The sequence below is a fragment of the Ailuropoda melanoleuca genome, chromosome 5 (genome assembly GCF_002007445.2).
Source record: "Ailuropoda melanoleuca isolate Jingjing chromosome 5, ASM200744v2, whole genome shotgun sequence".
In the NCBI taxonomy this organism is placed as follows: Eukaryota; Metazoa; Chordata; class Mammalia; order Carnivora; family Ursidae; genus Ailuropoda; species Ailuropoda melanoleuca.
Window position 1 is genome coordinate 104986142 of NC_048222.1, and position 12201 is coordinate 104998342.

Sequence of the window (12201 nt, forward strand, 5' to 3'; positions counted from 1 at the left end):
TTAAACTGACAAATAGAGATTAACAGAAAAAAAGCATATTATAAGAAAATGAAAGACCCAAGAAAGGGTTAAGCCTGAGGGTAGTAAACTGGGGGAAAATTAGTAAGACCTGTTCATTTCGATTCTCTTTGGCATAAGGAATGCTCCTTTCCTTTGGGGTTTAGGGAGAGCGAAGGAGATCAGAGAGGTCAGAGAGTTCCTCCTGCAACTGCTTTCTCTCAAATTTCCTTCATCTTAAAATATTCGGTATGCCAGTGTGCCATATTCTGGTAGTGCGTTCTGAACCCTGTCCAAATATATTACCCTATTCAAACAGTGCTTTTAAGTTTATTATGTGGTGAATGTATAGTGCATATTATGTATAGGACTTGTTTTCCTCACAGGATTGTTTCTCTTTGTTATTAAATTAAAAAATTTATTTTTATGGGACTCCTGGGTGGCTCAGTCAGTTAGGTGTCTGACTGTTGATTTCAGCTCAGGTCTCAATCTCAGGATCACGAGTTCAAGCCCTGCCTTGGGCTCTGTGTTGGATGTGGAGCCTACTAAAAACAAAACAAGGCACCTTTTTTTTTTTTTAAGCTTATTTATTTATTTTTTTTAATAACTAACTCTTCCTCTCTCTCTCTTTTTTAAATAACTAATTCTCTTAAGTAGTTTTCTTAGGATAGCCTAAGCCTTATACCTGATACCCCTCCATTAAGGTTGTATTAAGGTAGCATTTAAGAACTTAGGTTTAACCAGAATATTCAGATTTGTAACCAAGGTGCTTTGTATAAAATAGATGAGTAAATATTTATAACCTTATAAATAATTTGATTTTATTGTATCTGTTACCTTATACCATTGTCGTTGCAAGCTGTGGGATTAGAGCCTCTACAAAAGATCCGTTGTGTGGTAGTGATCATTTTGAGCTATGCTGATTGATATCCCATAGAGGAAGATTCAGCTGTTTTTAAAGATGTTTATCAGCTATGAAATATTGGCATCCTAAGAATTAGAAGTTAGTGTGTCATATTCAGCTGATATTTCCATAGGAAAATAACATACCATGAAAAGATGCATTTGCTTGAAAAAGAAGGCCAGTTCCTAAACTTTGGCTAACATTTAAAGTCTCAGGTTTTATAGGTTAAAATCTTTTAAGTATATGGATTAATAATGTTAATCTTTTGATGTATTATATTAATCTTTTATCTCCTAATTAGTAAATTAGAGTACAGATTAAGCTGAAAGTAATGGCAAAATAGATGTTGTAGTTATTAGCTCATGAGTATCTTTAACTCTATAGTAGTTTATAGAAGTGCTTTCCAAACATTACAAACAGCTATAGATTAGCTGTCAAATGATTGTGAAGATTAATGACTAGTCTTTTAGCTGGGTAATTTAGAACAATATCTGGTAATTAATTAGGAATTATCAGTCACAAATACCTTTAGGAAAAACAGTATCAAAAAAGATAACAACAATGATAATTGCTTAGTTGCCAGTTAGCTTTTAGAGTATTGAAGTAAATTAAAGAGAAATTTCAAAATCAAAGTCAGAATTTTGAAAAAATTTCTAGTATTTATATTTACAGAATAAAGAGTAAACAAGTTGGTTTGCTTAGGAGATACAAAGCACTATTTAGAAGAGATTTGACTGCAAATCTGTATAATACAGAAAGAAAGATACTCCCTGTGGCACCTTCAGGATGTACTTTATGAAAGTGTACATTGCTTTGAATTGAAATGCGTATTATTATTATTTTAAACTAGGCTCTGTACTATGTGTATAATCCAGTGTGGGGCTTGCACTCATGACCCTGAGATCAAACCGTGAGCTGTGATAAAGAATCCAGGACTTAACCTACTGAGCCACCCATGTGCCCCTGAAATATGTATATATAAACCATCTTTTGCTCTTGAAATTTTAACATTAAATGATATTTTTAACCTATCTTTTTATTATTTATATACTTATTTTTTAAGAAGTTTATTTAGTTAGGGGTGCCTGAGTGGCTCAGTCGGTTAAGGATCTGCCTTCTGCTCACGTCATGATCCTGGGGTCCTGGGATCGAGTACCATGTCAGGCTCCCCGCTGGGCAGGGAGTCTGCTTCTCCCTCTCCCTCTGCCCTCCCCCAGCTTGTGTTCTTTCTCTCACTCTGAAATAAATAAATAAAATCTTAAAAAAAAGTTTATGTAAGTAATCTCGACATCCAACGTGGGGCTCAAAGTCACAACCTTAAGATTAAGAGTTCCACACTGTTCTGACTGAGCCAGCCAGGTGCCCCTAACCTATCTTTTTAAATGGCCAGTTGAAAGTTTGTCTGCTGGTCATGAATATAGCTAGAAGGTGACAAAGAAATATATTACACAAAATTACACCTTATCTTTAGAATGAAGGGTCTCATGTCAAATGGTTAAAAAGACTCTGTTGATAGTCAACATAAGTTGACTTAAGTTGTAACTTAAGTGAATACTGGCAAGAACATCATGAATACAGATCTGTACAAGGTAATTTGTGATAGCAAAAATATATATCATCTATTGGCTCTGAAGAGGGCAATGGAAATACAATAGAAATTCCTTAAACTGAGTATAACCAGCAGAGAAGGTCAGTTCTATGTAACACACTACACTAGTTCCACCTTACCCGCAGAGAATGTGTTTGTTCCAAGACCCCCAGTGGATGCCTGAAACAATGGATAGTACTGAACCCTGTATGTACTTCGTTTTTTTCCTATACATACATACCTATGATAAAGTTTTATTTACAAATTAGGCACAGTAAGAGATTAACAATAATAATTAGTTATAAAATAGAACAAGTATAACAATATACTATCATAAGTTATGTGAATGTGGTCTCTCTCAAAGTATCTTACTGTACTCATCTTTCTTCTTCCTGTGATGTGAGATGATAAAATGCCTATGTGATGAATGAGGTGAGGTGTATAGATGTAGGCATTGTGATATTGCAGTATGGCTACTATTGACCTTGTGGCAATACATCAGAAGGAGGATCATCTGCTTCAGATGACCCTGGATCATTGAGCCGTAGCCATGTTGGTGGCTGGATGTCAGGAGCATGTGATGTCAATGGTTGGGGATGCTCGATAGTTGGAAGGTTGTTTTTGCAGAAAACCTTTTGGGAGAACATTGTAATGGGAGTTGTTGACTTTATTTTAGATGCATGAAAGTGTTGCTGCAGAAGTTGTGATCCTTTGGTGATCAGATGTGTGTCTTAAATGCTCCGTTCCAAGGATCATATTCCATAATTTTCTCCTTCAGTGTTTGTGCCATTTGACATACTTAGGCAAATTTCTGTATGTCCACATTGCTGGTTCTCCTTCCATTTCTTCTTCCTCTGTAGATGATTCAACAAGTTTTCCCAATTCCTCATTTGTTAACATTTTTCAGTGGCTTCTAATATATTCTTCCACTTCATCATTAAGCATTTCAGCAAATCCTTTCCACTAACTTGTCTTGCTGAGTGAATGATTTTCCCAATTTCTCCATTAACCCTGGGAAGCCTTTAAAATTATTCATGACTTCATAGGTTCTTCCAGCAGGCATTTATAATTTCTGGTTTTAATTCATCCATTGAAGCTTCGATGAATGAATGTTATTGCATCAGCAATAATGAATGATTTCCAGCATTGTATTATGTCCAGATTGGGCTCTTCATCAGTTGCTGGTCAAATGTAATCAGATACCAGATGGATGGCTGTGGCCCTGACAAACCAAATGATGTCCTGGTCAAGGGGCTGAAGCAGTGAGGTTATATTTGGAGGTAAAAATACAACCTTAACATTTTCGTTTTCAAACCAAAGTTCAGGTTTCAAGGTGAGCAGGTGCATTGTCTATAATAGGACTTTAAGTTCTATCCCTTCCTCTTCCAAGTATTTTTTCACTTCTGGGATGAAACATTGGTGGAACCATTTTATTAATAAGATGGTTGACACCCACACTTTCTGATTATGTTGCCAGAACACGGGCATTTAATTCTCGTTTTTGTTTTTGAGAGCATGTGAGTTCTTTGCTCTGTACATGATGCCTAGCTTTATTATATGCTCTGTAGCATTGCTACGTAGTACCAGAGTTAATCTGTGCTTCCATGTTTTATGCCCTAGTGCCTCTTTTACATTTTTATGAATGTAGGTTCTATTGGACATCTTCCGGAAGAGCCCAGTTTCATTGCAGTTGAAGACCTGCTTTGGATGGTGTCCTTTCCCTTTTTTTTTTTTTAATGTCTCTTTTAATTATTTATTTATTTTAAAATTTTCAGCCGCTCTATCTGATTTTATTTTTTAATCTCGACACCCAACATGGGGCTTACACTCATGACACCAAGATCAAGAGTCAAGAGTCACATGCTCTACCGATTGAGCCAGCCAGGTGGCTTGGTGTCCTTTCTCTTTAATCAACTTCTTCAACTCTGCCATAAATGTGGCAGCAGCTTCTTCATTAGCAGATATAGCCTTTCTAGTAGTTTTTATATTTTTCCGTCCAAATCTATTGCTGAAATTGTGTAACCATCCCTTGAAGTAAATGGCTTGGTGTCACTCTTTTCAGGAGATCTCTTCCTAAAGTCTTTGTTGAGGCTCAATGCTTTCTGGCACATGTTACTATCAGTTGGAACACGTTTACCATTCATGTCTTCCACCCACAAATTTAATGCCTTTTCCATCTTAACTAAGCACTTATCACAAACTATAGCCATAACTTTTGTAGCCTGAGGTGTGACAGCAAAACTAGTACAGTTTTTTTTTTTTCTTCCTCTTCACAGTTCCACGGATAGAAGTTTCTTTCTTACTGTAGATCTCAGCAACCTCACCATATGAGTTTTTTCTTTTTCTTTTATTAAGTTGAAAATTTCCACCTTTTTGCTTAAAAGAAGGATTTTATGACTTCTCTTTGGCATATATGAACTGCCAGCTCACAACTCTTGCACTTTGGGACCATTATTAAGTGAAATAAGGGTTACTTGAACACATGTATTGTGATACTGTGACAGCTGATCTGATAATTGAGATGGCTACTGAGTGACTAACGGTCAGTGTATGCAACACGGACATGCCGGACAAAGAGATGATTCACGTCTTGGGTGGGATGGAGTGGGATGGTGCGTGATGCTGCTCAGAGTGGCACACAGTATGAATCTCATGAATTGTTTATTTCTGAAATTTCCCATTTAATATTTTTAGACTATAGTTGACCGTGGGTAACTGAAACTGTGGGAAGTGAAACCACGGGTGAGGGCGGGGGGACTCCTGTATACTATGAATACAATAAAGTATTATCAAAGTTTTGTTTAGCTGAGACCACTATGTTAGTGACCTTAATAAAAAACGTTAATATAAAACCGTGAATGCTTTTGTTCAGGACTATTTTCATTTTACAGATTTTTTTCTAAGTTTATACCAATTACCAAATAACTCAAAATATATAATTGTAGTATTTGGATGTAATCATGTAGATCAGATATTAAGGTTTCAAGATGTCCATTAAATTCCTGTTGTTTAAGATGACAATTGGCATTCATCTTAAAAATTATGTTGGGCAAAGATCGTCATAGGATTTTGATATTTTATTCTACTGTTTTAATACACGGAATGAATTTTGTAGTGTCAGTAATGTAGGTTCTAACTTTTCAGTCCCAAGTCTGTTTCCTTTATTCTTTAAAACAATGCTCAGTATAGGAGCATACTTGGTTTTGGGATGGATTACAATATTTTTGCTGATAACTTTCTTTTGTGATATGTATGTTAGTTGAACCAGGGTAAGGCAGCAGTTCCCCCCTGCCCCCATTAGGGAATATCAATGTTGGGTCTGTCATAGGATGAAAATTTATCCTTACTCTACTAATTATCCAGTGTTTTAGCTTATTTGTTATTTGGATTTATTTTTAGTTTTTTAAAAAAGATTTATTTATTTATTTGAGAGAAAGAGCACACGCAAACAAAGGGAGGGGCAGAGGAAGAGGGAGAGAGAAAATCCAAGCAGACTCCCTGCTGACCTCAGAGCCTGACTCGGGGCTTCATCCCAGGACCCCGAGATCATGACCTGAGCCAAAATCAAAAGTCGGATGCTTAACCAACTGAGCCACCCAGGTGCCCCTTGATTTATTTTTAGTTTTAATCACTAAAAGTTTTATTGTTTATTTATATTCTGACACCTCACACTTTGTTGATTTTTTTACATGTTTTTCCAGAACCTTGTTTGCAATGGTTCTGTCAGTCTGTATAACTTGGTATCTTGGAATACTAACTCAGAGTACATTTAACACTAGTAAAACATTTATGATTGTTTTCATTTAATGCCTCTCTTCTGTCTTTTGTTTTTTATATTTAATTGATGCAAACTTATATTTACATGTCTGTGATCATCTTGACATATTTGGGCTAATTTTTTTGATGTTCATTTGTCTTGAATTATAATTTATATTTCATGAGAAGAGAAAACTCTTCTGTTTTTAGGTGGTGCATCTTGTGACTGCTGCTAACCTGTTATAGTGCAATAAATTTTGACTGGAAGAACATGACTTTGTTATATAGAGCAATTTGCTAGATGCACATCTGTCTCAACAGCATGATTGCTGGTAGATCTTTTTATGCCTTGGTGACCACCAATGCAGTAGAAATAACATACATTTAGAACAGTATACCAGTGAACACTTAAGCCTGCTGTTTGACTGTGGTGAGACCAGCCTTTGGGTCTGTTTCCAAACTTATTGCCCAAAACTTTGTCTTTTCCAGCTACTTAGCCTGAGTATGGGCTTTAGAAAATTTCCCAGCCTGTTACTGTCTATTTATCTTTGATGTCTATCATGCATGTGTACTACCTTTCTCCCCAGGATATACCCCTTTTATTTTCTACAAAGTTGATGCTTACATTAAAATTTTTTTTTTTGGCATTTTGTATATATAAAATTCTGTATTTTGAATTTTTTATTTATTTTTTGCCCTTAATATCTTTTATTTGGGAGCTACAGATCTTATTTATTTTTAAGTCTGTGGCCCTGAAACCTCCATTTGTTGTTTTTTAAATTCTTATTTAAATTCTAGTTAGTTAACATACAGTGTAATATTAGTCTCAGATGTATAATACAGTTATTCAACACTTCCATACATCATCCAGTGCTCGTTACAAGTGTGCCCCTTAATCCCCATCACCTATTTAACCCATAACTCCACCCACCTCCCCTCTGGTAACCATCGGTTTGTTCTCTGTAGATAAGAGTCTGTTTCTTTGTTTGCTCCTCTCTCTCTCTTTTTTTTTTTCCCCTTTGCTAATTTTTTTCCCCCTAAACTCCACAAATGACCAAAATCATATGGTGTTTGTCTTTCTCTAATATTTCTTAGCATAATTGTCTCTAGCTCCATCCATGTGGATATAATTGGCAAGATTTTATTCTTTTCTTATGGCTGAGTAATATTCCATTGTAATATATACCACATCTTCATTATCCATTCATTAGTCGAGGGACATTTGGGCTCTTTCCAGAGTTTAGCTGTTCTAGATGATGTTGTTATAAACACCAGGGTGCATGTATCCCTTTGAATTAGTATTTTTGTATTCTTTGGGTAAATACAAGAGCTGGATCGTAGGGTAGTTCTGTTTTTAACTATTTGAGGAACCTCCATACTGTTTTCCAGAGTGGCTGTACTAGTTTGTGTTGCCGCAAACAGTGCAGGAGGGTTCCCCTTTGTTCATGGTCTTGCCAACACGTGTTGTTTCTTGTGTTGTTGAGTTTAGCTATTCTGACAGATATGAGGTGATAGCCCATTGTAGTTTTGATATGTATTTCCCTGATGCTGAGATGTTGAGCATCTTTTCATGTGTCTGTTAGCCGTTTGTACATCTTCTTTGGAGAAATGTCTATTCATGTTTTCTGCCCGTTTTTTAATCGGATTATTTGGTTTTTTGGGTGTTGAGTTGTATAAGTTCTTTATATATTTTGGATACTAAGCCTTTATCAGATACATCATTTGTAAATATCTTCTCCTATTGTTGAGGTTGCCTTTTAGTTTTGTTGATTGTTTCCTTCGCTGTGTAAAAGCTTTTTATTTTGATGAAGTCCCAATAGTTTATTTTGCTCTTATTTCCCTGGCCTCATGAGACATATCTAGAAAGAAGTTGCTATAGCTGATGCCAGAGAACTTATTGCCTGTGTTCTCCTCTAGGATTTTTATGGTTTCAGGTCTCACATTTAGGTCTTTAATCCATTTTGAACTTATTTTTGTGTTTGGTATAAGAAAGTGGTCTAGTTTCATTCTTTGCATATTGCTGTCCAGTTTCCCTAATACTGTTTGCTGAAGAGACATTGTTTTTCCCATTGCATATTCTTTCCTGCTTTCTCAAAGATTAATTGACCTTATAGTTGTGAGTTCCTCTCTGTTTTCTATTCTGTTCCATTGATCTCTGTGTCTATTTTTGTGCCAGTACCATACTGTTTTGATCACTATAGCTTTGTAATATAACTTGAAATCTGGGATTTTGATACCCTTATACAACCCATTTTAGAGAGGAAAAATATAAGCAGCAGAAAAGTCAAGTGACTAGTCCAGAGTCACAAAAGAGAAATGAAAAACATGTTCAAGGGTCAGTTGAGGAACTCTCCCAGATAGTAGAATCAAAAGACAAAGGCTTGGAAAATAGAGAAATGGTAAGAAAATTAGAGGACTATTCAGTGCAATGTCAAAAGATACTAATCCCAGAAAGTGAGAATACGTGAAAAGGGGGACAAATGTGTAAAATAAAATTGATTCAAGAAAATTTCCCAGAACCAAGGATATTTGTTGCTAGATTGGAAGGCCCAGTGGATATTTAACACAATGGATGAAAATAGACCTATGTTGAGAATCAGTGTGAAATTTGAAAGCACTAGGAGCAAAGAGATTTTACAAGATTTTACAGGGAACAGAATAAGTCTTATAAAGGATCAGGAATCAGAGTAGGCTCAGACTTCCCAACAGGAAGCACAGAAATAAGAAGGCTATGAAGAAATACTTTTCAAATTCTGAGGTTAAATGCTTTCCAACCTATGGTTTTATAATCAATCTACTAATCAAGTATGAAGGTAAAATAAATATGTTTTCAGGTCTCAAAAACTTAGTTTATATATACCCTTTTTTCAAGAAGGTACTGGAGGATATACAGCACCAAAAGGAGAGAATGAAACGAAGAGAAAAATTTGGGACATAGGAAACAGGAGAGGCGACATAGAAGAGAGATAAGAAGGGATCTCCAGGACAATGGAGTAAGGAGATCCCGTAATGGCAGCTGTGTAGCAGATATATGACAGTCCTTCTAAATTGGAACAGTTTACTTAATAGACAGATATGGGGGGAAGCTATTGTCAATGAAATGCCAGCTACGTTTATAACAGTTTTTTAAAAAACCTGAGAGCAAATTACCTACATGTGATGGGCCCATATTCCTAGAACTACTTGGCTTGTCTTGACCATGTACTGATTCAGTTCGTGCTCTCTCTTCTGCTTCTCCTGTGTGGATCACTTGAACTTTCTCATTTCACTGCTTAAAAAAGTGGTCTGCTTTGATTTACTTCTGAGAGTAGAGGTAGACCGTGGTGAGAATTGGAAAATATAAAGTAGTCTACTTCCTCTATCTTATTCATGCCAGGTATTTATTACATGGCCCACACTCGGTTGCTTCAATTCTCCTGACCTGTGTATTTCCCAGTATCTCCTAATGGCCTTGCCAACAGACTTCCCAGGAATAGCCTTATGTATCCTCTTAGAGAAACTGAAGCCCTGTTCCAATTCATTGATTCTCTGTAGCTTGTCTTTTAGTAGCCTTTAGTTAATTACGGTATATTGCCCTTTCCTCATAAAGCTGGCTAGGTTTGTGCTGTACTTGGCTTCCCAAACTAAACATGATAAGTATGTTTACTATATAGTAGTAGAATTGTTAAAAAAAAAAACATGTAGGAAACAGTAAAAATTTTAGGATTGTGATTTCCTCTTGATAGGGTTGGGGAAGTTGAGGATGGGCACATAGAGGAGTTGTGAGGTAGTACTGTTCCATTTCTTGACATGGATAGTAGGTACATGGGATTTAAAGATTATTCTTTTTTTTTTTTTTTTAAAGATTTTATTTATTTATTCGACAGAGACAGAGACAGCCAGCGAGAGAGGGAACACAAGCAGGGGGAGTGGGAGAGGAAGAAGCAGGCTCATAGCAGAGGAGCCTGATGTGGGGCTCAATCCCGCAACGCCGGGATCACGCCCTGAGCCGAAGGCAGACGCTTAACCGCTGTGCCACCCAGGCGCCCCAAAGATTATTCTCTAATCTGTGTATAAACTGTATATATTCATGTTTATTGATATATTTTATTATGAAATTTTAAAAATTCTTAATTTGAATAAAATCAAAGCAAATGATTATGGAACACTAAACTTATACCCTGACTGTTGTTGAAATAAAGGATCTATTTTCAAAATCACTGTGAGGTTGGTAGTATGAAACTTGCCTTCCGTAGACAATAATAATTGTCATATCAGTGTAATAATGATCCTCCTAAAGTCAGATTTCCAAATAGACTGAATGATACCTTAAGAAATCAGACATCTTTCTCTTACTCAGAATTTTCTGATGGCTCTCTCACATTCAGAATAAAATTCAAATTCTTTAATACAGCCTATAATTCTCTGTAAGTATGATCTAGCCAGTGCCTACCTCTGTAACCTTATCATCTACAGTTCTCTTTCAACTTATTGTTCCTCAAACATACCAAGCTCATTTTGGCGACCAGGGACTTTGCATTCATTTTTCTTCCTTCCTGAAACTCTTTTCCTTTTGATATTGGTGTAACTTGTTCTCTCACTTTATTCTTATCTCTGTTCAATGTAATATCCTTAGAGATCTTCCCCAGTTACTGTAGTTAAACTCACCCTCCCACCTAGCCTGTCATCTTCAGTTACTCTCTTTTTTCCCCTTCAAAGCTCTATTACTTAACGTTATCTTATATTTTTGTATTTTTATGTTGTCAGTTTCTTTCATTAGAATGTAAGTTCCATGAAGGCAGGGACATTGTGTTGTTCATCACACAGTGCCTGAATGCTTTGGATGTTCAGTAAATTTATTTTTTTTATTTTTTTTATTTTTTTAAAGATTTTATTTATTTATTTATTTGACAGAGATAGAGACAGCCAGCGAGAGAGGGAACACAAGCAGGGGGAGTGGGAGAGGAAGAAGCAGGCTCATAGCGGAAGAGCCTGATGTGGGGCTCGATCCCGGAACGCCAGGATCACGCCTTGAGCTGAAGGCAGACGCTTAACCGCTGTGCCACCCAGGCGCCCCAGGATGTTCAGTAAATTTTGCTGAGTAAATGAAGAGGAATTGGTCAACTTAGGTCAGGGAACCTGGCTTACTCAGTTGGTAGAGCATGAGACAGTCTCTGGGTCGTGAGTTCAAGCCCCATGTTGGGTGTAGAGCCTACTTAAAAACAACAACAACAACAACAACAACAACTTAGTTCAAGAAAATGCTTGCTTTCTGGTTATAAAAGAAATTGGTATTTTGTTAATGTTTACTGTGCTATTTTACTCTATGGTGTGGAATATATGCATTTCATTTTGAAATATTCAAAAAAAGTTTCCCAAATATTTAGAATTAGGAAACTGTTTATTTCCTAAACATTTCTATTTTGAACTGTATTCCATTATGGCACAAGCATACTGTATATATCCTGAGTAAAGGCTAGTAAATTGCTATAAAAAAGTGTGCATAATGCATTATTTATATGTTTGTTTGCCTTTTACCCTTGTGTATACATGCCTATGATTCAAAAAGGGCTATGGATCTTTGTACACAAAAAATCATCTTTTGTTGTCATTTACAACCATCCTCCCATACTAGGGCTCAATAAAGGTTTGTTGACTAAAGGTTCCGTTTGCTGTGTATATTATAGTAGTGTAGATTATAGGGACAGATAGTTCTAGCATTGGTAAACTTAATTATGCCTATACTTTCTGCATGTATTACACTTCTTTTTGGGGGGTGTTTCCTATTATAATACCAGTGGCAATCACATAATGGTAGCTATAATAAACTTTGATAAGAAAATTATCAAGGTAAATGGGTACAAGGCTAACCATGGTATGGGGATGTTTACAGTGCCAGTTACATAGTAGTCATTCACATGGAAGTGTAATGGATGGATGGATGGATGGATGACCTGGAACTTGCAAATTATTTTGA

At 36.2% G+C, this 12201-nt stretch overlaps 1 protein-coding gene across 5 annotated transcripts in view; it reads left to right on the forward strand.

The window, feature by feature from the left end:
- Window positions 1-12201, forward strand: part of LRBA (LPS responsive beige-like anchor protein) — a 725452-nt gene that overhangs the window by 159063 nt on the left and 554188 nt on the right. The window lies entirely within an intron of this gene.